Consider the following 25,857-nt stretch of genomic DNA (forward strand, 5'->3'; position numbering starts at 1 on the left):
CCAGATCTCCAACATTCAGTTAAACAGGACTCAGGTTGTTTGGCACGATTAAACATTTTCCACTATTCGTCAGGTTAGACCCTACTTGCCCTGCAAATAATTGTAACTGTAAAGTGTTAGTGATCCAACAAAGCAAAACCCAATAGCATGAAAGGCAGCAATGCTTCACTACCAGATGTGCTCGGTGCCTTTTATACCTGCTTTGAAAGGGGGAATATAACTACAGCTGTGAAGATCCCTTTTGCACCTGGTGACCCTGGGATCTCTGGTTTGATGACTGATGTCAGGCTGTCTTTCAGAAGGGTGAAACCTCACAGGGTGCAGGCTCCAACAGAGTACCCAGTAAGGCTCTGAAAACTTGAGCCAACCAACTGGTGGGAGTATTCAAGAATATTTTTGCACTCTCACTGCTACAGTTGGAAGTTCCTACCTGCTTCAATATGGCAACAATTATACCAGTGCCTAAGAATAGCAGGGTGAGCTGCCTTAACCACTATCGTCCAGTAGCACTTATATCTGTGGTGATGAAATGCTTTGAGAGGTTGATCATGGCTAGAATCAACTCCTGCCTCAGCAAGGACCAGGATCCACTACAATTTGCCTATCGCCACAGTAGGTCTACAGCAGTCGCAATCTCAGTTGCTCTTCACGAGGCCTTAGGTCATCTGGACAATATAAACTATCTCAGGATGCTGTTTGTTGACTATAGCTCAGCATTTAACACCATCTTTCCCACATTCTTGATCAATAAGCTATACAACCTAGGCCTCTACCTCCCTCTGGAATTGGATCCTCAACTTACTAACAGGAAGACTAAAATCTGTGCAGATTGGTAATAATATCTCCTCTTCGCTGACAATCAACACTGACGCACTTCGGATGTGTGCGTAGCCCGCTGTTCTTCTCTCTCTATACCCATGTCTCCATGACTATCTAATTCTTATCTTGACAGGTCACTGTGGTTATTGGCATAAGGGGCAGAATCAGGTTCCTCGGCCCATCAAGTCTACTCCACTATAACATCATTCCATCATATTGTCCCTCTAAACTGCATTCTCCAGACTTCTCCAGCTCACGTTTAATGTCTCAAGACCGTATCAACCTCCATTTCAAATATACCCAATAACTTGTTCTCCACAGCAGTCTGTGGAGGTGAATTGTACAGATTCACCATTTTCTCACTGAAGAAATTCCTCCTCGGCTCTGTTTTGCTTCTCCGTGGCTGTACCTGTAATGGTTTGTAACTCCAAAACAGAACTAATTGAAAGAAAAACACGGGAAACCAGAATAAAAGTGTGCTGTTCATTTTTAATCTTAGTGCAGCACACACTCATGACATAGTGGCAAAATGCCATTCATATACTTTGACATATAATCCATAATGAATTACGAAAACAAACAAAGAATGCTTAATCAAGCGATATATTTACAATATTACTCAAAATTGAAAACACTTAGCTATAAACTACAACTCGATATAAAATGCATCTCAACTTGTGTATATTTACAGTTAACTACATAATACAATGACTGTATAGACATCCACAACATGGGAAATTTAAAGTTGGCCTATTCAGACCTAAAGATTTGATTGCTGTGGAGGATTTCCTACTCTTGTTGGATAATGTCTTTCCTGACGAGGCCAGTTACTTTGCTTGACATGTGATACTTGTGGGCTGTGAAACAAGTATCAAGTGAAACCACAACCACAGGTTCTGAGGCTGGAGGAGTTGACTCTGGAACCGCAAACAGTGGTTCTGACAGCCCTGGACATTTTTCTTCTCTAACAATTGACTCTGCTCTCCTCAACTGGTCAATGTGTCATCTCCAGATGGCATCAAATGCAATCTCCACTTTGTAGAAGTGTGGTCTATTTTTGTCCTTAATATCTCCAAGGACCCACTTCTGGTCACCTCTGTACTCCATCACCAGGACTGCCTCAGTTATTTGTCCTGCGCATTCCTTCTGAGGTTGGGCTTGAGTGCATCCAAACATGAGCGCAAGAGATGACCCAGACAACTGAGAGTTCTGGAACACCAGTCCTAGAGAAGGGACATCTCAACATATCAGTAGTGTGCAAAGTTGTAGGGGAGGCTATTGGGAACATTTCTGGACACTTTGTATCTGCATCCAATACTACCAAGAAATTGGTGCCCATGAATGGTCCAGCAAAATCTACAGGAATCCTCTTGCAAGGCAGTGAAGGCCATTTGCAGGGATAGAGAGGCACTGCACTTGGCATTTTCTGGACATGGTGGTACCCTGAACAGTGGATGGAAAGCTGGGTGATCTGTTGATCTATCCCAGATTATCATACAAACTTTTGAGCCAACAGTTTAATTTCGACCATACCTAGATGACTGTTATGTACCTCCTCTAAAACTTTTTCTCTCAACTTGGATGGTACAACAACTCTCAATCCCCACATAAGGCAACATCTATCAAGGGAAAGTTCATCCTGGCACTGGTAAATATTGGGGAACTAGAGTTTCTGGTGCAAAATCCAGTCATTTTTAGTTGTCATGTAGCCCTGAGACCGTGTGGGGTCTTTTCTGGTTTCCCTTTGGATATCTTATCATAATAAGGTGACTCCCAACTTGCATTAGGGAGTATACACCGAGAGGTGTGTCCCCTTTTGTAAATTATTCTGATATTTATTTTTCCAAAGATAAATGGGATAATCCATCAGCACTTCCATGATCAGTTGTCCTCCTTGCATTTAGTCTTGTAATTATGTCCTCAAGGAAACAGAGCCCATCTCCACATTTGTGCTGCTTCTGTTAGTGAAACACCCTTCTGTGTATTGAAAATTGATACTAGTGGTTGATGATCAGTAATGAGGGTAAACTCTATCCTATAGAAGTACTGGTTGAAATGTTTTACACCCTAAACCAGAATCATATAACCATATTGTGGCGACCCACTTCCTAGCGCACTCGAACCGGCTCACAAATAGCCAGCGCGCCGGCATAAAAGCCAGTCCCAAAAGGGCGCCAGGTCTGCTTCACCAACAAAGGGAAAAGCCCGCGTGGGACTGTGAACATGTGCCCCCTACAGCATCCGCGCGCGGGACAGGACTGTGAATACGTGCCCCCTACAGCATCCGCGCCCGGGGAGGGCGGGATCAGGGAGGCTTTAAAGTGAGGCTGCGAAGTTCGAATAAAACCTTTTTTTAACTGCAGTTTACCGACTCCGTGTCATTATTTCAGCGCTGCGTGTAGCACACCGCTACAATATAACAATTTACAGCATGGAAACAGGCCATCTCGGCCCTTCTAGTCCGTGCCCAACGCTTACTCTCACCCAGTCCCACTGACCCGCACTCAGCCCATGACCCTCCATTCCTTTCCTGTCCATATACTTATCCAATTTTAATTTAGATGACAATACTGAACCTGCCTCTACCACTTCTACTGGAAGCTCGTTCCACACAGATACCACTCTCTGAGTAAAGAAATTCCCCCTCGTGTTACACTTAAACTTTTGCCCCCTAACTCTCAACTCATGTCCTCTTGTTTGAATCTCCCCTACTCTCAATGGAAAAAGCCTATCCACGTCAACTCTATCTTTCCCCTTCATAATTTTAAATACCTCTATCAAGCACCCCCCCTCAACCTTCTATGCTCCAAAGAATAAAGACCTAACTTGTTCAATCTTTCCCTGTAACTTAGCTGCTGAAACCCAGGTAACATTCTAGTAAATCTTCTCTGTACTCTCTATTTTGTTGGCATCTTTCCTATAATTCGGTGACCAGAACTGTACACAATACTCCAAATTCAGCCTTACCAATGCCTTGCACAATGTTACATTACATCCCAACTCCTATACTCAATGCTCTGATTTATAAAGGCCCACATACCAAAAGCTTTCTTCACCACCCTATCCACATGAGATTCCACCTTCAGGGAACTATGCACCATTATTCCTAGATCACTCTGTTCTACTGCATTCTTCAATGCCCTACCATTTACCATGTATGTCCTATTTGGATTATTTCTACCGAAATGTAGCACATCACATTTATCAGCATTAAACGCCATCTGCCATCGTTCAGCCCACTCTTCTAACTGGCCTAAATCTCTCTGCAAACTTTGAAAACCTACTTCATTATCCACAACACCACCTACCTTAGTAGCATCTGCATACTTACTAATCCAATTTACCACCGCATCATCCAGATCATTAATGTATATGACAAACAACATTGGACCCAGTCCAGATCCCTGAGGCACACCACTAGTCACCGGCCTTCAACCTGACAAACAGTTATCCACCACTACTCTCTGGCATCTCCCATCCACTGTTGAATCCATTTTACTACTTCAATATTAATACCTAACGATTAAACCTTCCTAACTAACCTTCTGTGCGGAACCTTGTCAAAGGCCTTACTGAAGTCCATATAGGCAACATTCACTGCTTTACCCTCGTCAACTTTCCTCGTAACCTCTTCAATAAGATTTGTCAAACATGACCTTCCATGCACAAATCCATGTTGACTGTTCCTAATCAGACCCTGTCTATCCAGATAATTATATATACCATCTCTAAGAATACTTTCCATTAATTTACCCAACACTGACATCAAATTGACAGGCCTATAATTGCTAGGTTTACTCTTAGAACCCTTTTTAAACAATGGAACCACATGAACAATACGCCAATCCTCCGGCACTATCCCTGTTTCTAATGACATTAGAAGGCCTCTCTGACAATCTGTGAGTCATTTTTCTGTCCAGTAGTAAGGAATTGTGATGCAAAGGCTCTGTGGAGTTCTCTTCCATCACTCAAAACATGTGACATGACTACACCTATTTCATAAGATGAGGCATCACAGGCAAGTTTCACTGGATGTGTGAGTACAGTGAATGTGAACGATGTGAATCATAATGTGTGAGTACAGTGCCAGCCATCACCATTTCCTTAGCCTTTTGGAAAGCCACATCACACTGCTTTGCCCATTGCCATTTCTTCCTGATCTGTTGTAACTAGTTCAAGAAGTGGATCACGTTAGCCAAGTTTGACAGGAACCTGTTATAGTAATTGAGAAATCCTAAAAAAGACTATGTAAATCGTGTTCATCAATGGTGTGACCACAGTAAGTAATGCTTGTTTTAAAAAGTTCACACTGGTCGTGTCATGCTCTGAGCCCATAATCTTCTAATTTTTTTTTACAGTGTCTTGAGTTTTGGAGATGTCCCTTGTCATCCTTACTGGTAACAGTGATATCATCCAAGTAGCACTAAGTACCTGGGCATACCTTTCTGCCAAATTTCAGATGAAGATGCAACTTCGAAAATATGCCTATTGAAGTTCTTTGAGTGTTTATGGTGAGAAACACTTCGTAGGCTCTTCTTCTGTCTCCGTCTGTAGATAGGCCTCACCTAAGTCCACTTCATGAAGTGCTTTCCTGCAGAAAGGTTTACAAAGATATCCTCTACCCTGGGCAGAGGGGATTGGTCCACTTTCACTACTATGTTGTTTGGTGAACTTAAAATCACCACAGATCCTGATAGATCCATTCTTCTGGCTAACTAGAACCACTGCCATTGTCCAAGGGCTCCGCTCAAACTTAAAAAGAATTCCTATAGCTTTCATATGATCTACCTCACTGGCTATTTTATCATGGATAGTATAAGGAACTGGATGGACTCGAAAACTTGGGTTGTATTATCATTTAATGCTATTTTACTCTTGAATTGCTTGAGTTTTCAAATGCCATCCTTGAACACAACTGTGGCACCATCCCATACCTTTCTTAATTCACTTGCAGTTGAATCTATTGCAAGGGATGTAGTATGTAAATGGTGGATGGATTTCAACTCAAGTTGTTGTTGTTGTCTCAGCTACTCATGGCCCCACAATACTGGTTATGTGGTTATTACCATATACAAGCCCAGTGTGGCTTGTTTGTTGTTTTATTTCACTGTTACCAATGTCAGTCCGAGAGGAATTGTCTTTATCTAGCATAAGTTCTTAGTTGGATATCTGCAGGCTTCGGTTCAGTGTCTTTGAAAGGCCATTCAAACTAATCTTGTGGAATGACTGAAACAGCCAAGCCAGTTTCCAATTCTATTTTAATTAATTTGCCTTTCACTTTTGGCATAAGCTATATTGTTTATCTTCTGTTAGTTTTCACATTGTAAATCTTAAGGCTCTTCAGTCCTGTGTCTCCCATCATTATCAGATTTTTCATCAACAGCATGCAGAATAGTGGTTTTTTTGAGCCTGCGGTTTGACTTCTTAATCTTCTTCTCCTCACTGTGTAGTCCATTTACTTTATCTGCCCAACATACAGTTTGTATATGTCCTACTTTTTTGAATTCTCTGCAAGTTTCACCTTTATACCTGCATTAGTCTGGTATTTGTGAGCCCTGGCCACAATGACAACACAATTTGGATGTTGCAATTTTGTTTGTCCTCACTTTCATTCCAGACTGCAACTCAATTGCATCCGTGTCTGCCATTTCCATTGATAGTGTTTTAAGCTTTTTGTTCAAATGTGAGTTGTGCTCCAGTTAGGAGATATTTTTAAATGTTTTCTTGTAGGATTCTACAAACTAAACAATCTTTCATTGCATTATTAAGCACATCACTAAACTGACAATGTTCAGATAATCTCTTTAATTGAGCCACATATGTTGAAGTTGACTGCTCTTCCTATTGATTCCACTCATGAAGCTTAAAGCGTTCGGCAATCAACAATGGTTTTGGTTCTAATTGATCCTTCATTATTTTCATGATATCAGCAAAGTTCATTTCAGCTGGTTTGGTTGAAGCAGTGAAACTTCTAAGCAAACTGTATTCCTTTCCACTGAATGCACTCAACAAAACTAGCACTCACTATTGAGTATTTCATTTGTTTCCAAATACTTCTCAATTTGCTCAGTAAACATATTCCAGTGATCTCTTATGATATCCATGTCTTTCCAATGTAGGCAGCCAGATCTGCTCTTTTAAATTTATGAGTATTATCACCTAATACTGTTTATGAACCTGTGAATTCATCCATTTTCTGTCTTTTTTAAAATTTGACCATCTTCTCTCATGAAAAAAGCATGCTGCGGTTTTTTTTAAACAAGCATCTCGCTTCGCTGCACTTCAGGCAGGTAGTCATCAGGAGTTCATTTAAAACTTCCTCATCGCCACTGTAATGTTTAGTAACTCCAAAATATAAAACTAATCGAAAGAAAAACGAGGAGACCGGGATAAATGTGTACCTTCATTTTTCACTTTTAGTGGGTGTGCACTTGTATTGTGGTGGTGTAATGATGCATGCCATTCATGTACTTTTACATGTAATCCATAATGAATTATATAAACAACAAAGAATGTTTAATCAACCAATGTATTTACCATTGCTCAAATATTACTGAAATAATAAATACACAACAGTGCCCTTTGGTTCTAGACTTTCTAAAATGGAGTCATAGATGTTTCACCATTTAAATTGTAATAAGTCTGGCATTTGCATGCTAGTATTGATTCCCAGTCACTGCACATTGCTTTAAACCTTTCCAATTAAGTATATTTTTGTAAAAAATCACAAGGAACAATTTAGTAAGTTATTTCAATAGTAACAGTTTCTAATTATCATCAGACTTCAGAGACATCTAAAGTTTCCTAAAGGTCTCTCCATATATTATTATTGGTCATGTTATGTTAAAGGAAGATTTTGCAGACTGCCAGAATTGGAGGTGTTTGGGTGATAATGTCTCTCAGAGAATGCTGCTGGATCTGAGGAGATTTCAACAGCCAGTAATGGTCCAAACTAAGTGAACATCGGCATGGAAGGACCACAGGGATAGCTGATGGCTTTGGGACCAGGAATCGGTGGAGCAAGACCCAATTAAGCACATCATCTTCAAGTTTATTGTCCAAGTATGCATCCACAGTGTATAAATGTAATAAAACAGCTTTATGCAGCAGTAGCACATTACACTACAAACTTAAGTTAACATAAAATTAACGTAAGTATTCACAATTTGAAAAACAAAATATTTAAGAGACTCTTAGATGGGCATGTGGATGATAGAAAAATGGAGGGGTATGTGGGAGGGAAGGGTAAGATTGATCCTTGAGTAAGTTTAAAAAGTTGGCACAATGTTGTGAGCCAAATGGCCTGTACTGATTTGTTATGTTCTATGTTTTGAACAGCAATATAAACAGAAAACAGTAGCGCAAGTTGAGAGAAAAAGAAATATTGTCAGAAGTAGTAAAAATGTTTTACAGAATCTGATGGTAAAGGGGAAGAAGATGTGGTTAGATCTTGAGGTGTGCATCTTCACATTTCCCTGGGTTTCATTGTTTTGTGGCTGCCTGTTGGGAAGACGATTCTCAAGATTGTAAATGTATGCATACTTTGGTAATAAATGTACTTTGACCCTCCTGCCAGATGGCAGCATCAAGAAGACGACCTGGTCCAGATGATGGAGGAACCTGATGATGGACGTTATCTTTACTAATGAGATTTAAGGAATCATACCAAACTAGAGCAGAGATTGAAATAGAAGAATAGAGGTTGAATTTGAGTAATAGGGAGCACTGGAGGAACAATTAAAAGGCATAAATTAGATTGAAGAAACAATGATGTTGAGGGATTTTGACTTGAAGAAAGGAAAGTTCAAAATAAATAATGTTCATGTACTAGTCAAAAGTAGTTAATTGTGTTGGTATTATTGATAATTTTGTATGGCAAGCTTGTTGCTCAATTAAAGTACAACAAACTCATAAAAGTCACTAGAAGATTCAAGACAAGAAGTGTTATTCAACCAGTTAATGGTCATGATGTAAACAGCCAACAACTTGTAACAGTTTACGTTTCAGGGGGTTCCTCAATACATGCTTTCCTGATCAATCAGGATGTTCAACAATTGAGTTACTTTATTGTTTCATGACGATCCAGGTCTTTTCTATTTAATTTATTGGCTTCATTCTCAATGTGAAAGTTGGTGAACTCATTCCTCTTACTCTTGCCTGTGAGACACTTTTTTTTTAAAAGATGGCACTAAAAATGAAATGGATTATTTTCCCTTGGCTGTGCACTGGTTAACAGCTCTGTGCAAAATGGGTTAATGACCTTGTTCAAAGAGTGCATAGGGGGATTTCACGTAAGCCGGTATACCACCAGTGAAAATGAAATGCCTCTAGGCAGGGGCTCTCTTTGGGAAAACAGTAATTTTCCATTTTCTCTGCAGTGAATGATCTTTTCCTTGAAAGTGAAGTTAATGGACAGTTATATCAGGGTGTGGGAACTGCTGACAGTTTCAGAATTGTTCAATGATATAATATACCAGTGAGAATAAAAAAAGAATACCCATGCATACAAATAGCATTGTTGCTTAGGATTGTGTGCTACTGAAACTCTACTGAACAGCATCCCTGGAACAAATAGAATTAAACTGTTAGTAATGGCTGCTTCTTTCCACCACAGGTGTTTCAAGCATTTATTTATTGGTTTAATGATACAGATATTTGTTTAGAGTAGGCCCTTCAAGCCATGTCACCCCAGCAACCACACGATCTCAGTTAACCCACGCCCACCCATGGGATGATTTACAATGAGCAATTAACTTACCCAGTACGTCTGTGGGAGGAAACCGGAGCACCTCGGGATGACCCATGCATTCCACAGGGAGGATGTACATACCCCGGCAATTTCACTGCTGAACTAACAAATCACAATTGGACAATAAATATTTGCTCTGTCTTGAGAAGTTGTGTTCTGAACGTTTTCCTCATTCACTGATATTCCTGCACTGAATCCACAAAATGGTAAAGGGCTCCCTTAAGGCCTTGTACCCTGGAATAGGAAGTGAGGTTTGCCAGTGTTGGTTCGTGCTATGTAAATTTATCCACCTTAGATACCCACATATAATCCAGCACATATCTACTATTGAGTAGTACTCCATGAAGATGCAGTTCGAGAAAATTTCACAGTGATTCACTGAGAGTTATTGAGGCACGTAAGTGAGAGCATTTATTGGATCCCAAAGCACATTTCTAACTTGTAAAGTGTAGAAATCTGTTTCTACTCATTGGCTTTAAGGACACAAGAAGACAATTAACCCAAAGATGAAACAGTAAATAGTCTATTAAAGAGGTCAATTGTGATTAAATGGCAACTTTCAATTCTGACCTTTAATTTGTAGAAATGAACCTCTTTTGAGACCCATTATTTCTCAATTAACAAATGAGACTTCATTTGTCAGGGGAAAAAGTCACTCTGTTAATCATTGTTGGCCTGTTTGATCTGATTTAAAATCTTTAAAAGAATTATTTCATGTGTTGTACAGAAGATGCACAGAACATATGGCCGGATGGTTTCCTCATTTACTGAAAGAATTGTGCCCCATTGAAAATGGATTATTCTGTGTCACAGTCTGCCCTGAGTCTTCCTCGTGATCAAAAGTGATTACTGGGTCATCGGCAGGTTACAAAAGCACAAGCCTAGTTCTGAGTGGGCTGCTGGATAGCCCTTGACTAATGAAGCTGTTTTGATGATTAAGGTAACAGCCCGTGACATCTGGGAAATGTCTCATACACAGCACTGATGACAGCATGCCACTGATGTATTGAAACTCATATCTAAAATAAACACTACAATGATTAAAAGAAAATGGTGTTCTTCATTAGAGCAAACATTCACTTTTATTCCATCAGCCGTGTAATTGCAGCATTTGTCTACATGGTTGAAGTAATAGTAAATTTTCCCAATTTACAGGACAATATTTGGTATTTATACTATACCTGGCCTACATCTTGACAGGAAGCAAGGATATAATTTACACAACATCGACGTGTGGAAGATGCCAAAGCGACTCTCGTCTCACAAGATTGAATTATTTCTTTAACTATAGCATACCTACAACAAAACAACAAAAGGAAAAAATATAACTTTCATATGTTTTCCCCATTGATGATTAGCAATGTATGGAAAAGCAGTTATATGTAAATCTAGTGTTTGCTGAACTCTGGAGAGAAGCCACATTCCTTTAAATTTTCTAAAATGTCTTGAAAGTAACCAAATGATGTACTGAATCTAAAAGAGAAAATTTATAGTGGTTGTTATGTTCAGCTTGGGCACAAAGGGATTGATTTGCAGTCCTTTTCATTGCCAGCATCAGGCCTAATGACTTTGTGTGCAGAAGCTTCCAAGCTGGAAGTTGAATGTAACTCTAATTTTGCTTATGTGCTGTGCAGCTGCCTTGCACTGTTGTAGTATGACTTCTTCTCTCTCTCTCTCTCTCTCTCTCTCTCTCTCTCTCACTCACTGCCCTCCAATGGAAAGGTCACTCACAACAAATTTGCAGGCCAATTTACTTCCAGTAAAGGTGAAAGTGTTTAACTCGATTTAACATAAGCTGGTCCATGATCAGTCTTGCCAAATTTATTGGCTCACTACATCCATAAATCTGTGAACACTGTATTTTCTTCGTTCTTCTAAGCTTCAATTTAATTATAGTACATGAACAACAAAATACTACCTGTCCCCACTTTATTAGGTACAGAAATGGAACCTGATATGGTCTTTTTCTGCTGTTGCCCATTCACTTCATCGTTCAATATGTTGTAGGTTGTGATACTCTTCTGCACACCACTTTTGTAATGAGTGGTTACTTGAGTCATTTATTTACGTATTTATTTTATTAATTTAGAGATATAGTATGAAACAGGCCTTTATGGCCCAGCATCCCACCTACCTAACCCTAGCCTAATCACAGGGCAATTTATATTGACGAATTAACCTACTAACTGGTACGTCTTTGAAAGGTGAGAGAAAACTGGAGCAAATGGAGGAAACCCATGTGGTCAGGGGGAGAATGTACAAACTCTTTACAGACCACTTTGGAAATGAAATCTGAACTCTAGCGACACAAGTTGTAATAGTAATGCACTAGCCATTATGTTACCCTGGTGCCCGTCCTTAAAGTTACTGTCGCCTTCCTGTCAGCTTTAATCAGTCTCTCCTTTCTCCTCTACTCTCTCTCATTAACATAGCATTTTTGCCCACAGATCTACCACTTACTGGATGTCTTTTTTGTTTCTTGTACCATTCTCTATAAACTCTAGAAACTGTTGTGTGTGAAAATCCCAGAACACCTGCAGTTTCTGAAATCCTCAAACTACCCCATCTAGCACTAACAATTGTTCCATGGTCAAAGTCACTTAGATCACATTTCTAGCCCATCTGGTGCTTGCTTTGAACAACTACTGAACATTTTGACCATGTCTGTATGCCTTTATGCATTGTCTTGCTGCCACATGACTGGCTGATCAGATACTTGCATTAATAAGCAGGTATACCCACTGAGTGTAAATTGTAGCATTACTGAATACCTGCACCTTATTGAAGTGTTCCAATAAGCATCTTTCTTTTTCATTAGAGGTCTTGACTTCTGCACTTTTTACTTGTAGCTGTAACTTTTTGATATTCCGGATCTACATAGTTTCATTTCATCTTCTCTGAAGCCAGATTTCCCAATGGTTTACTATTAAGTTATGTTCCTAACTCTTGAGTCCTATTGCTAAACCACTTCTTGCATCTCAAGAGTTCCCCATGGTGAATGTTCTGTTTACTAATGGTTCAAAATAACATCTCCAATCTTTGATGTTCATTAGTTAGTGCTCATTAAAGCCATGTATAAATATCCTTAACATTGAAATACATGCTAGCTGGTCACAATTACAGCTGCTTCCACTGATCTTTCATCACCATTATCTCGTTATTTTCTTAACCAAGTCCCACTGCTTAATTTTTCCTCAAGAGTATTCATTTCAGCCATATGCCTTTTATTAAGAACTCTATGGAGTGTTTTATTTTTAAAGATTATAGTTGTATGGAACACTTAAGATAACCAGCCATGGAATCCATTCTGTTTAAAAGAACACATGCATACTGTATCTGTTTGGCATGAGCTGATGTGGGTTTAAATGCATTGCCTTTGCACTTATTGAGCCTTCAATTACAGTTGTAACAAGTACAAATTCTGTTCACCTATTGATGTCAGTGCCCTTTAGTGTCCGTGCTCAGATTAAAATGGCATCTTGCACAGTGATGCACATTTTAATTGCTGAATCATGAATGCTATTTTACTCGATGCCAAATATATTGAATAGCGCCATTACAATAATTATTTTATTTTGTAAGAGGCTTTCATTGCTTTTCCCATTAAATTCCCATCAAGTTAACTGGTATATAATTCTCAAAATCATGTATCTGATCTTGCTGCATAAATAGATGTCTCTGGCATTCTGATCCTCTATATTTAATGAGCTGTGAAGTGTTCACACACATGTCCCCTTTTCCTGTTTGCATTTCCTTGGGTATTCTTGGCACATTTAACTCGAATGCATGGTCTTGTGCCAACTGAAACTTTACAATTATAATTATTATTTCATGATGTTTCCTAAATACATCTTCAACATCAGTGGTATAACTTGAGGACTGTAGGAATTATTTTTTATGTAGTTGTTTTTCTCTTATCATTTTCCTGTCTCAGCATTTCAAGTCAAGTCGCTTTTTATTGTCACTTCGTCCATAAACTGCTGGTACAGTACACAGTAAAAATGAAGCAATGTTTCTACAGGACCATGGTGCTACGTGAAACAACACACAACTACACTAGACTATGTGAGACAACTCAAGGCTACACTAAACTATGTAAAACAACTCAAAAACTACACTAGACTACAGACCTACGCAGGACTACATAAGGTACACAAAACAATGCAGGGCAGTACAATAATTAGTAAATAAATAAATAAACAAGACAATAGGCACAGTAGAGGACAAACTTCAATATAATAATAAATGATGCAGATGTCAGTTTAGATTCTGGGTATTGAGGAGTCTGATGGCTTTGGGGAAGAAACTGTTGCACAGTCTGGTTGTGAGAGCCCAAATGCTTTGGTACCTTTTGCCAGATGGCAGGAGGGAGAAGAGTTCGTATGAGGGGTGTGTGGGGTCCTTCACAATGCTGTTAGCTTTGCAGGTGCAGCATGTGGTGTAAATGTCTGTAATGGCGGGAAGAGAGACCCCGATGATCTTCTCAGCTGGCCTCACTATCCGCTGCAGAGTCTTGCAATCCATGATGGTGCAATTTCTGAACCAGACAGTGATGCAGCTGCTCAGGATGCTCTCGATACATCCCCTGTAGGATGTGGTGAGGATGGGGTGGGGGGTGGGAGATGGACTTGTCTCAGCATTTGCAGAAAGTAGAGACGCTGCTGGGCTTTCTTGGCTATGGAGCTGGTGCTGAGGGACCGGCCGAGATTCTCCGCCAGGTGAACACCAAGAAATTTGGTGCTTTTAACAATGTCAACGGAGATGCCGTCAATGTTCAGCAGAGAGTGGTCATTCTCACAATCTTTTAAAGTGCCAAAACAGCATGAATCAGAAGAAAGTTCAAGCAGAGATTATCTCTATGGGTGCTAAAGTGTCCCATTTAATGATTTCAAATTAAAAATGTATTGACGGGCTAACATTAAGTAAGGTAAGCTACCTCACTGCTCCAGCAACTCAGGCTTGACTCTGATCTTGAGTGCTGTCTGAGTGGAGTTCGCATGCTCTCCCTGTGACCGTGGATATCTCCCTTGCTCCATCTTCCTCCCATACTCCAAAGGTGTATTGATAGCTTACTTGTTGGCTGTGAATGCAAAAGAGTCAAAAAAGGGTTGAAAAGGCTGTATTCTAAGATAACATTTGATAAGATTAGCTTCATTGTCATGTGAACATTGAAATAGTGAAACATACAGTAAGATGTGTCATTTGTACCTGATAAAATCAGCGTGAATTGTGTTGAGCAGCCCACGAGTGTCGCCACGCTTCTGTCATCTAGACAAAATGTCAACAAATTATTAACCCGTTTGTCTTTAGAATCTGGGAGGAAACTGGAACACCCAGAGGAAACCCACATAGTGTAATGGCAAAACAACAGTGGCTGGAGTATCTGGAGGCAATTCGGAAGGCATAGGGTAGATACATCCCAAAGATGAAGAAATATTCTAAAGGGAGGATGAGGCAACTGTGGCTGATAAGGGAAGTCAAAGACTGCATGAAAAGAAAAGAGATAAAATATAGCATATTTATATAATATAGCAAAAATTAGAGGGAAGTTAGAAAACTGGGAAGCTTTTAAAAAGATCAACAGAAGGCAACTAAAAAAGCCATAAAAAGACAAATGATTAAATATGATCGTAAGCTACACAGTAATATTAAAAAATAGATAGCAAGAGTTTTTTCAGATATATGTATAAAGGGTAAAAGAGAGGTGAGAATGGATATAGGACTGCTGGAAAATATCATTGAAGAGGTAGTAATGGGGGACAAGTAAATGGCGGACAAATTTAATAAGTACTTTCCATCACTCTTCACTGTGGAAGACACTAGCAGTATGACAGAAATTCCAGAATGTCAGGGGGCAAAAGTGAGTGCAGTTGCTATTACAAAAGGAGAAGGTGCTTGGGAATCTGAAAGTTATGAACGTAGATAAATCAGTTGGATCAGATGGATTACACCCCAGGGTTCTGAAAGAGGTAGCTGAAGTATTTGTAGTGGCATTAGTAATGATCTTTGAAGAATCACTAGATTCTGGAATGATTTCAGAGGATTGGAAAATTGCAAATATCACTCCACTGTTTCGGAAGGGAGGGAAGCAGAAGAAAGGAAATTATGGGCCAGTTAGGCTGACTTCAATGATTGGGAAGATGTTCCACTCCATTACTAAGGATGTGGTTTTGGGGTACTCATAGGAACATGATAAAACAAACCAAAGTCAACATAGTTTCATTAAGGGGAAACCTTGCCTGTCAAATCTGTTAGAATTATTTGGGGAAATAAATGGCAGGATAGACAAAGGTGAGTCAATGGATGTTGTTTACTTGGATCTTTGACAAGGTGTTGCATATGAGGGTGCTTATCAAGATAAGAGCCCATGGCTTTGCAGGAAATTTACAAGCATGGATAGAGCGTAGTCTGATGGGCAGGAGGCAAAGAATGGGAATAAAGGGGGCCTTTTCTGGTTGGCTGCCAGTGACTAGTGTTGTTCCACAGGGGTCAGTGTTGAGACTGTTTAGTTTCATGTTACATGTCAGTGATTTGGATGACAGAATTGATGTCTTTGTGGCCAAATTTATGGATGATACAAAGATAGGTGGAGGGGCAAGTAGTGTTGAGAAAGCAAGGAGTTTGCAAAAAGACAGAGTTGGAGAATGGACAAAGAACTGGCGGACTGAAGGGCCTGTACTGTGCTATAGTGTTTGATATGGAATATACTGTTGAGAAGTAATTGTTCATGCAGTTTGGTTGAAGGAATAAAGGAGTAGACTATTTTCTAAATGGGGAGAAAATACAAAAATCAGAGGTGCAGAGGGACATTGGAGTCATCGTGCAAGATTTCTTAAATGTTAACTTGCAGGTTGAGTTGGTGGTAAGGAGGGCAAATAGCATTCATTTTGAGAGAACTAGAATATAAGAGCAAGGATGTAATGTTGTGGATTTATAAGGTATTGGTCACACTACACTTGGAGTATTGTAAGCAGTTTTAGGCTCCTTACCTAAGAAAAGGGGCACTGGCATAGGAGGATCATTTGATGGTTCTGGACCTGTATTCATTGGAATTTAGAAAAATGACTGGGACCTCATTGAAACTTATTAACTATTTGAAAAGCCAAAGTAGTGCGGATGCAGAGAGGATGTTTCCTACAGTGGGTGAGTCTTCAGAGTGCACAGCCTCAGAATAGAGGGACATCCACTTAGAACAGAGATGAGCAGGTATTTCTTTAGCCAGAGGGTAGTGAATCTGTGGAATTCATTGCTATGGACAGCTGTGGAGGTCAAATCATTGACTATATTCAACGTGGAGGAAGATGTTCTTGATTAATTAGTGTATGAAAGGGGAGAAAGCAGGAGAATGGAGTTGAAAGGGATAACAAATCAGCCATGATGGAATGGCAAAGGAGACTCAGTGGGACCAAATGGCCTAATTCTGCTTCTATGTCTTATGGTCGTACTGGTCTTAATGCTCTTTTTTGACCTTCTTACATTCATGGTGCAGAGCAGAAGCTTGTCCCAACTATCATATAGCATAGCGGTCCATATAAAGCTCATTTGAACATGTTATGTTTTGTAATTTCAAAACATTAAACTAATTCAAAGGAAGACAAGAGAGTCTGGGATAAGTTGTGAACTTTGTTTTTACTTTAAACAAGGCACACACAAATTACATGATAGTATCCTACATATAACCATAATGAATTATCTAAACAACGAAGAAGGCTTAATCAAGCAATATAGTTACAAGATTACTCAAATATTAAATACACAACAGTACCTTTTTCTCCTTCAAGTCCCATCATCATCTTAAATATTGCACTCTCAAATCTCGCTCTGTTATTCCCACATTGACCCAATGTGACTTGCTTTAGGTTGTTTCCAATGGATTATGTTTCCGGAAGGACAAATTCATGAACCTTGCTTCTAGGGAACTTTGCCTGAAGAGAATTCTGTTCAATATTTAAGCAACAAGAGAGAAAACGAGAAAAATAAATCATGAGGGTAGGGAAATACAAAGCTTGAGCATCTCATTGTGAAGCAATTTACACTTGGTTAAAACATTAAAAGAACAGGATATCAGATCCTTGTCCTCACAAAAGGTTACAAACATGATTCAGTAATCCCTTTCCATGATGCTGCCTGAAATTTTCTGGAAGTTTCTGTTTTCATTCTTTTTGGGATAAGGACCTGGTCAGTAAAAACATAATGAACTGAAAGCAGGTTCAATAGAACATTAGGGACGAGCCATAACTATAATTGAGGCATCTGGGTTCACAGCTGGATTCAGGTTTTCTAGCTTCTCAGCTGATAAAGGCTTCCTGAAAGTGTTGTCCATACCTTCTGTCGGTGAACTTGTTATCTTTGATAGTGGTTAGCACATCGATTTACAGCACCAGTGAACACTGATTGGGGTTTAATGAGTTTGTACATTCAACTTGAGACTGCATGCATTTCCTTTGATGGATCTGGTTCCCTCCCACTTACCAAAGATGTAAGGTATGGGTTAGTGAGTCATGGACATGCTCGGAAGTGTGGCAACCGTTGTAGGCTGCCCAGCACAATCTTCACTGGTTTGATTAATTGCAAGTGATCACATTTCACTCTATGTTTCTATGTACATGCGACAAGTAAAACTAGACTTTCATCTTTAATCTTTTGCTTTACATAACCAGTATATAGTGTAATTCTGATCAAAATATACAGTATTTATTAACCTTAAGGATTGCTAAACAATTTTTATTGGATTTTAAATGAAATGAAAAGAAAACCTGGACTCTGGTTGAGTGCATTCAAAGCACGATGTTGAACTTGTACATGGAAATACATGGACAATACAGCAAAGAAACATGAAACCACATGCTTCTACACTTTATCCTCTGGATGATCTTTTTCCTATTCCATATACCTCATCTGAGCCTTACTGTCTACCTTTTTCTTGATAATTCAGTAACTTCATTTTTTTCTGATTTTATTCTATCCCTTCGTTAGCACAGATTCTCTCTATATATTACTGAAATACTAAATACACATCAGTACCCTTTTCTCCTTCTAGTCTTATCATTGCCCGTAAATACCGTACTCTTTAATCTGGTTCTATTATTCCCACATTGACACAAAGTGCAGTATATTTTTGTTCATATTCCTGTTGTTCTTTGATTCCCTTTGATTTCTTTCTTTAAAACTTTGTCAGTTCCAATAAAAATAACTGGTACTGACATTGTTTGCTCACTTGTGATCTTAGTGTCCTGTGCAAAAACAAATCATGATCGGATTTTAGAAATTACTACAGTGTATCCTCTTACCAACCCTGATGTTAAAAAATGTATGATAAATGTACCAACAGAATTGTGATTGCATCTTATCACAATTGTGTATCTGTTGTACAGTATGCACTACTTGAGGCTTTGATCTGCTTTTTTTTCATTGGTTTTGAGGTTACACATAATGAATGAATTGGTCTGTATTAAGGAGTATAGTTGACATTCTTGACATCCTTATTGGTAGATATCATGGTTTATGTGATGCTGATAAGTGAAACCCTCCCTCTCACTGGACATTACTATCTAATCTGCTTTTCCCCTCATTTTTCAATCCATTAAAACATCAAGGATAACATCTCATGTCCATGGTGGATCATGCAAATCAAAGGTGTTTATACCAACTTTAAATTAGCTGCCAGGAACTGCGATTCATGCAATTAGCATCTGCCCTTGTGTCCTTTTTCTTCCATCAATATGGTACATCTGCCTTCTTCCATTGCAAGTGGAAACACCGAACTAAATATGAGAAGTTCCAAACGCTGAGGTTTTACTTCTTAACGGATCAGTTTAAACATATCTTTATATCAAGATGAATTTTTGGATCATATGACCCATATTTTGGTCATTTTGACTTCAGAATTAGGAAGCAAACAAACTAACATCACATTTGCTTTTCAATCAAATTAAAGATTTCAATGGCTGGAAGAAATTCTGAAGTCCCATATATCATCATTGTACACTTTGATATAGGACAAGGAACGTTTGGCCGCTAAGCTGGTTCTGCTCAGTCTTCTGCATAATGCGTAAAATGTTATAATATAATAAAATGTGTTTTGGGTAAAGAGCATTATGGGTGTCACAATGCAATAAAAACATATTTGCATGCTGAATAAAATTCTAGCATGTGGATTTGTTTTCAAATGTTTTCGAGTCATATATTCCTGTGAGAAGTTGTTATTTTGACATTTCAATTGTTAGTTTCAGAACTGGTAGAAGTGCAGGAATCAGGAGAACATTTGATGATATGTGTGGGAGAAATAATTGAGAGAGTGGGATCAATAGGGTTGGTTGGAGAGTGACAGAGACTCAAAGGACTGATTGGCATTCTTTTATTTAATAAGAATAATATAAATGTAGAACATGCGATGAGCTGTATACTATGGATATTATATCATAGGTAAAGCACGTATGTGCATAAAAATTTCAGTGATCTAAAACCTTTGGGGATTGTCATGAGAATGAGAATAGTTGATACATTGAAAAAGTTGTGAAGTTTTTTGTGGTCTTCCAGAGATTGTGAAAGGTGTTTCACAAATGCAAGTATTTTTTAATATAATCCAGAACTCCAAAACAAATGATCCAAAATTAATGAAAATGTACATTTACCAAAAAAGTCGGAAACAGAACTTTGAATGATGACTGTTCCAGTGGGTTATAAGTAAAGGCAAAAGGGTTAAAACAGAGTTATTACAATATGTCTCTTCTGAATGATTACATAGCCTGAAGCAAACAGCTTGTCTCCAGCACTGTTGAAGAATTTCATTTTATATTTACTTCAATGGGCAGTGGAGACTGCACACTGGTAGTGTGGCCATTGTTGATTAGTAATTCTTTGCCCCTGTGTTATTATCATCCAGAATCTTCAGAGACTTCATGAGGAAGTGACTACAATTGCCCAAAGTGCAAGACTGGGCTGATGCCAAGCTCCACTGAAAGGAGTTAAAAGTGAAGTCTTGGAAATTTTATCAGGTATGATTCAAGGACTGCAGTTTCCTCTTCTGGGATTTTTCTTCTTGATAACAAATAACTTGAAGTTTAAATATTCACCAAATTAATCAGACAGAAATCCAAAGATATTTATTTTATCAGTTCAGTGTTCTGTTTGATAATGAAAACTGAAAGAAATCATTTACTGTATCATTTTTGATCTCCTCAGTCTTATAATGAAAAATGCAATATTGTAAACACACTATTCTAAGATGCCTTGGGCAATTGCAACTATCACAATATAACACTTGAAGAGCTTTTATCTGCAGTTAGGGCTCTTTTCCTTTCCACAAGTTTATTAGGTAGCAACAATTGGTCCTAAGGGACTCCTAAAAATAGATTGTGAATTGGTGTGGCCTTTCAGTTCACTGACACAAGTGTGCATCTTGCATGCCATTTCAAATCTGATGTTTCTTTTGTAAGCAGCTGTTTCTAACATGCCTACACCAATGCTTAAGAAGGCTCCTTAATTCAAAAATAAGATTCTACTTGTTTTATGATTGCAAATAACGAGTATTTCATCAAAAAGACATTAGAATAGATTTATCTTATTTAGTTAATCTTTAATGAATAAGTAGAAAAAAGTGTACATGCTTTGTAATTAAATGTGAATATAATTCCAAACAGTATTTTGAATTTAGTTTGATCCATGGTGTTCATTCCACTTTCTAATAAATTATATAACTGTTCTCTGTGTCTTCCTCTGAAGACTCGATGGATGTTGTACAGTGTTGTCAGGACTCTGTGAACTAGGAGATTACTAGATTCTATCATCATCAATCTGGGCTGAGTATTCTTATCTCATTTGTGCATCCCTGTGGCATTGGATTTGACCCTTTGGGACAGAAGAGCGGAAACTACATTATGTCTTCTCTTGTTATCCACCTAAATCCCTGCACAAATTAGCACTGGCTTAGCTTTATATGGTTGGACTTTAAAGATTTGATTCCTCACTTTTAAGAAATCTGCTAAGTGTCACTGTAAGGAATCAAAAGTAAAAATTGGTAATTCCAATGAGGGATTAGTGGGAGATGATTACTTGAAGAATGATAACGCATTCATGAGTCTACTGCAACCATTATTTTATTCCAAATTTTTCAATGTAACTCAGGGTAAGGCTTCTTAATAAGTCCAATTTCAGAGAAGGAAAAAGATGGGGAGAAACTGGCAGTGGAAAATCATTAAAACAACTTGGTGCACATCATTTTGAACAGTAACGAAGGAATCAGTTTGGAGCTTGTACAATATCAACTCAAATCATGACCATAAATCAATGCTGCTGTATTGAATAAATGAAATAAATTCCAGCCACTGCATCCTTCATCAGAATGCTTCATGACTGTTACATGTGTCTGAATCTGATATAACCAGGTATACAAATAGTGTTTTTTGTACCTGAAGAATCCATAACTTTGGAAGGTTGTGAGGCCAGGGGACTGAGTTAAGATATTCCTTTCTTTTCCAGGCTTTGCTGAATTAGAGACATTGGATGAAAATGAAAAGCGTATTTTCATGTAATAAAGAGTAATATGCATCAAGCAGATTGTTTATGCAGCCCAAAAGGGTATCTTAATTAAAAATAGCAATTAGCCATTTTTCTCCAGCACTGAGGTTGAACGATAATTATCACAGGCCTTTAGAAGTTAAGGATTCTTACTTTCTTTCTTAAGGCCATCACTCCCGCTGGGGAATAGGGTACCAACAGCAGCTTGTCAGAGTCCTTTGTCCTTGACTAGTCTTTCAAGTTGTCCCAAGTGCAGCCCACCTTCTTGGTATATCCTTCCTCTCCCAGGGATGAGGTCTTTGGAGCTTCTGTTGGTGTTTCTGTAGCTCTTGGTTATTAGAGGATGGGATTTCTAACCCCTCTCCTTTCGCAGCTGAGCTTGGAACCGTCCATTCGGAGTTTTAGAATTCTATAATGACCGAGGTCCAGCGTAAAATATTTTCTCTTTGTGAGGCTACCACAGCAGAATTGACATACTGATTTGACAAAGGATGCCTTGTTAAGATGATGGCTATGACTCATTGTAAAGGAGGGGTTCCCAACCTGGGGTCCATGGACCCCCTCGATCAATGGCAAGGCTCCATGGCAGAAAAAATGTTGGGAAAACCTGCTGTAAAGGAAAGTAATTGAAACTCAGCAGTGGGTGGCACTAGACTCAGACACAAGGAACAATACCTGATGTGCTTGGTAGTGGTATTCACCATAATTATATTACAGCCAGAAATGAATGACGCACTGATTTGTGAGCCAGGCCTGAACAGATTCTTATGTATGCCTGCTATAAAAATAGCTCTATATAAATTAGACAAAATCCACTTTATAGGAATTATTCTTTAATTTGCTGCAATATATTTTATGTAAGATTCTAATGACATTTTTAGAACATAAGAAATTTGCTGCTTATTCACTGGTGAGGTTTATGATGCAGTGAAATGGAATCCTTCAAGTTGCCTGACGAAAATATGAATTGCATGAGTATTAATGTACTTTAAGCCACTATATGTTTACTAAATTTGATATCATAGCCAGCTCAGACATACTAAAATGAAATCATTTGCCACTTAAGTGCAGCTCCAGTTACATGACTATCCTTGTGCTGTTAGTTTAACTCTTGGAGTATACCACATCCGTAACAAAGATAATAAAAGACATGTGATCAATATCCATGTGATGGCTCTCAAGTTCACCCTTGCAAGGCAAACTACAATATTATCTGCTGTAAGAGTGCAGTTTAAAAACAGATTATAAAGAAAACTGCAGTGCTGTGGAAAATATTTCCAAGAAATTGCCCTCAGGGATAGGAATTATTTTTCTTCTGTGCGCCAGAATTGACCTATCCAATACCAAAGCTAAGTAGCCATATGTTCAATTCTTGTTTTCTATCAATTTGTAGTGAATGTTATTGTAACATGACAGACATAGAGAATTTACTATAATGCAACTGGTTGAGAGTGTCAATAGCAAAAGCCATAATGAAAGAGATGTCCTCCTCCTTCAAAGAAAGGAGTTCCCTTCTTCCACCATCAATGTTGCCCTCAACCGCATCTCTTCCATTCCACGGACATCCGTCCTCACCCCATCCTCCCACCGTCCCACCAGGAATAGAGTTCCTCTTCTTCTCACCTACCACCCCACCAGCCTCTGTGTCCAGCACATAATTCTTTGTAACTTCTGCCATCTCCAATGGAATCGCACCACCGAACACGTCTTTCCCTCCCCCCTGCTTTCTGCTTTCCACAGGGATTGCTGCTTAAGCGACTCCCTTGTCCAATCTTCTCTCCCCGCTGATCTCCCTCCTGGCACTTATCCTTGCAAATGGAGCAAGTGCTACACCTGCCCTTACACCTCCTCCCTCACCACCATTCTGGGCCCCAAACAGTCCTTCCAGGTGAGGCGACACTTCACCTGTGAGTCTGTAGGGGTCATCTGTTTTTTTCCGGTGCTCCCAGTGTGGCCTCCTGTATAATAGTGAGACCCTTCACCGAGATGCTTCGCTGAGCACCTGCGCTCTGTCCACCAGAAAAGAGGGATCTCCCAGTGGCCACCCAATTTAATTCCCCTTCCCATTCCCATTACAACATGTCCATCCATGGCCTCCTCTGTCACACTCAGCTGAAAGGAGCAACATCTTATATTCCGTCTGGGTGGCCTGCAACCTGATGGCATGAATATCAATTTCTTGAACTTCCGGTAATGCCACCCCCCCCCCCCCCTTTAACCCATTTCCCTCTCTTACCTTATCTCCTTGCCTGCCCACCGCCTCCATCTGGTGCTCCTCCCCAATTTTTCTTTTTTCTGTGGCCTTCTGTCCTCTCCTATTAGATTCCCGCTTCTCCAGCCCCATATCCCTTTCACCAATCGACATCCCAATCCTTTACTTCACCACTCCCCCTTTCTTTTCTCTCCACCCTGTTGAAGGGTCTCAGTCTGAAACGTCGACTGTACTCTTTTCTATAGATGCTGCCTGGCCTGCTGAGTTCCTTCAGTATTTTGTGTGTTACTTGGATTTCCAGCATCTGCAGACTTTCTCTTGTTAGCCATAACTTTCCATTGCTCAACCAATGTTAAGCTGTTGCGATTCCTAAAATGCTTAGATCAAAATAGCATCTGTAGGTTTTCTATTCTGGGGCCGCATTGAGTAGAATTCATCAGACACAACCTATCTGTCTTTCTTAGGTATCCTGGCTTTGAACTTTTAGCAAATGAATGTATTCTTTAGAGCCTTTACCATTAGTGTGGTACATCCCTGCCACTGGGCCACAAATATATTTAGAGGTAAACAGCTAATAAACAGCTGGATCTCAGCCCACGCTGCTGTTTGTTTTGATGTGATCCATCTGGAGGTTTTGTACCATATTCAGTCTTCAGGGTGAGGTGTTACTCTTTGGAAGATCAAATGCAAGCGGGAAGTATGTGGTAAATGACAGGAACATTGATGGCCAGAGGAATCCTAAGGTGGAAGTCGATAGTTCTCTGGAGAAGCAGCAGAAGTTGGTAAAGTGGCATAATTACATTAGGGGTGAGGGTAATGGGGCACTGAGATTAAAATTGGCAGGGTATGCTGAAGGTGTGTAAAACTCTGGTTAAATCACTTTTGGATATTGTGGGCAGTCCTCGTTGCCGCAATACTGGAAAGGTGTGAAGGCTTCAGAGAGCATGAAGAGATATTCACTGGTATGAAACCTGGATTGGAGAGGAGTATTGTCCATAGAGTGGACAAACTTGGGTTGTTTTCTCTGGAGTGACAGAGGCTGAGGAGTGGCCAGGTAGTCTATAAAATTATGAGGGGCTTAGATAGAGTAGACAATCAGATTATTTTTCCCAAGGTGGAAATATCAGAAAGAATGGATTTCAGGTGGGAGGGGTTACAGGGAAATTTGCAAGCCAAGTATTTTACACAGAGACTGATAGGTGACTGGAATGTGCTGACAGGGGAGGTGATGAATGTAGATCGCTTGGTGTAGATGGTAGGGGTCCGTGGTGACGGATGCTGCATTCCTTGTAGGAGTGTGATGGACTGGGCTATGTCTATCACTTTTTGTTGGCTTTTCCATTCAACGTAAAATGTGCAATCTATTGAGCAAAAAAAGAGAAAGATTTTATAAAGGCCACCACAGCTGTTTGAAACATTTAGAATGAACAACAGGGAAGGAGAGGATATATACCACATGCAGGCCAACAACATTAGTTTAGTTTGGGATCATGGTCAGCACAAACATCGTTGACTGAAGAGCCAGTTCCAATGCTGAATTTTTTTTTTCTCTAAAAAT

At 39.3% G+C, this 25,857-nt stretch overlaps 1 protein-coding gene across 12 annotated transcripts in view; it reads left to right on the forward strand.

The window, feature by feature from the left end:
• The window catches only part of LOC140728939 (teneurin-3), a 2,305,574-nt gene that overhangs the window by 671,642 nt on the left and 1,608,075 nt on the right, over window positions 1-25,857 (forward strand). For all 12 annotated transcript variants that reach the window (XM_073048051.1, XM_073048055.1, XM_073048053.1 and 9 more), the window contains exon 3: window positions 20,454-20,565. The gene's annotated coding sequence lies outside the window, so the exon portion shown is untranslated. The remainder of the gene's footprint in view (window positions 1-20,453; window positions 20,566-25,857) is intronic.

Source organism: Hemitrygon akajei, chromosome 6 (genome assembly GCF_048418815.1).
Source record: "Hemitrygon akajei chromosome 6, sHemAka1.3, whole genome shotgun sequence".
Lineage (NCBI taxonomy): Eukaryota > Metazoa > Chordata > Chondrichthyes > Myliobatiformes > Dasyatidae > Hemitrygon > Hemitrygon akajei.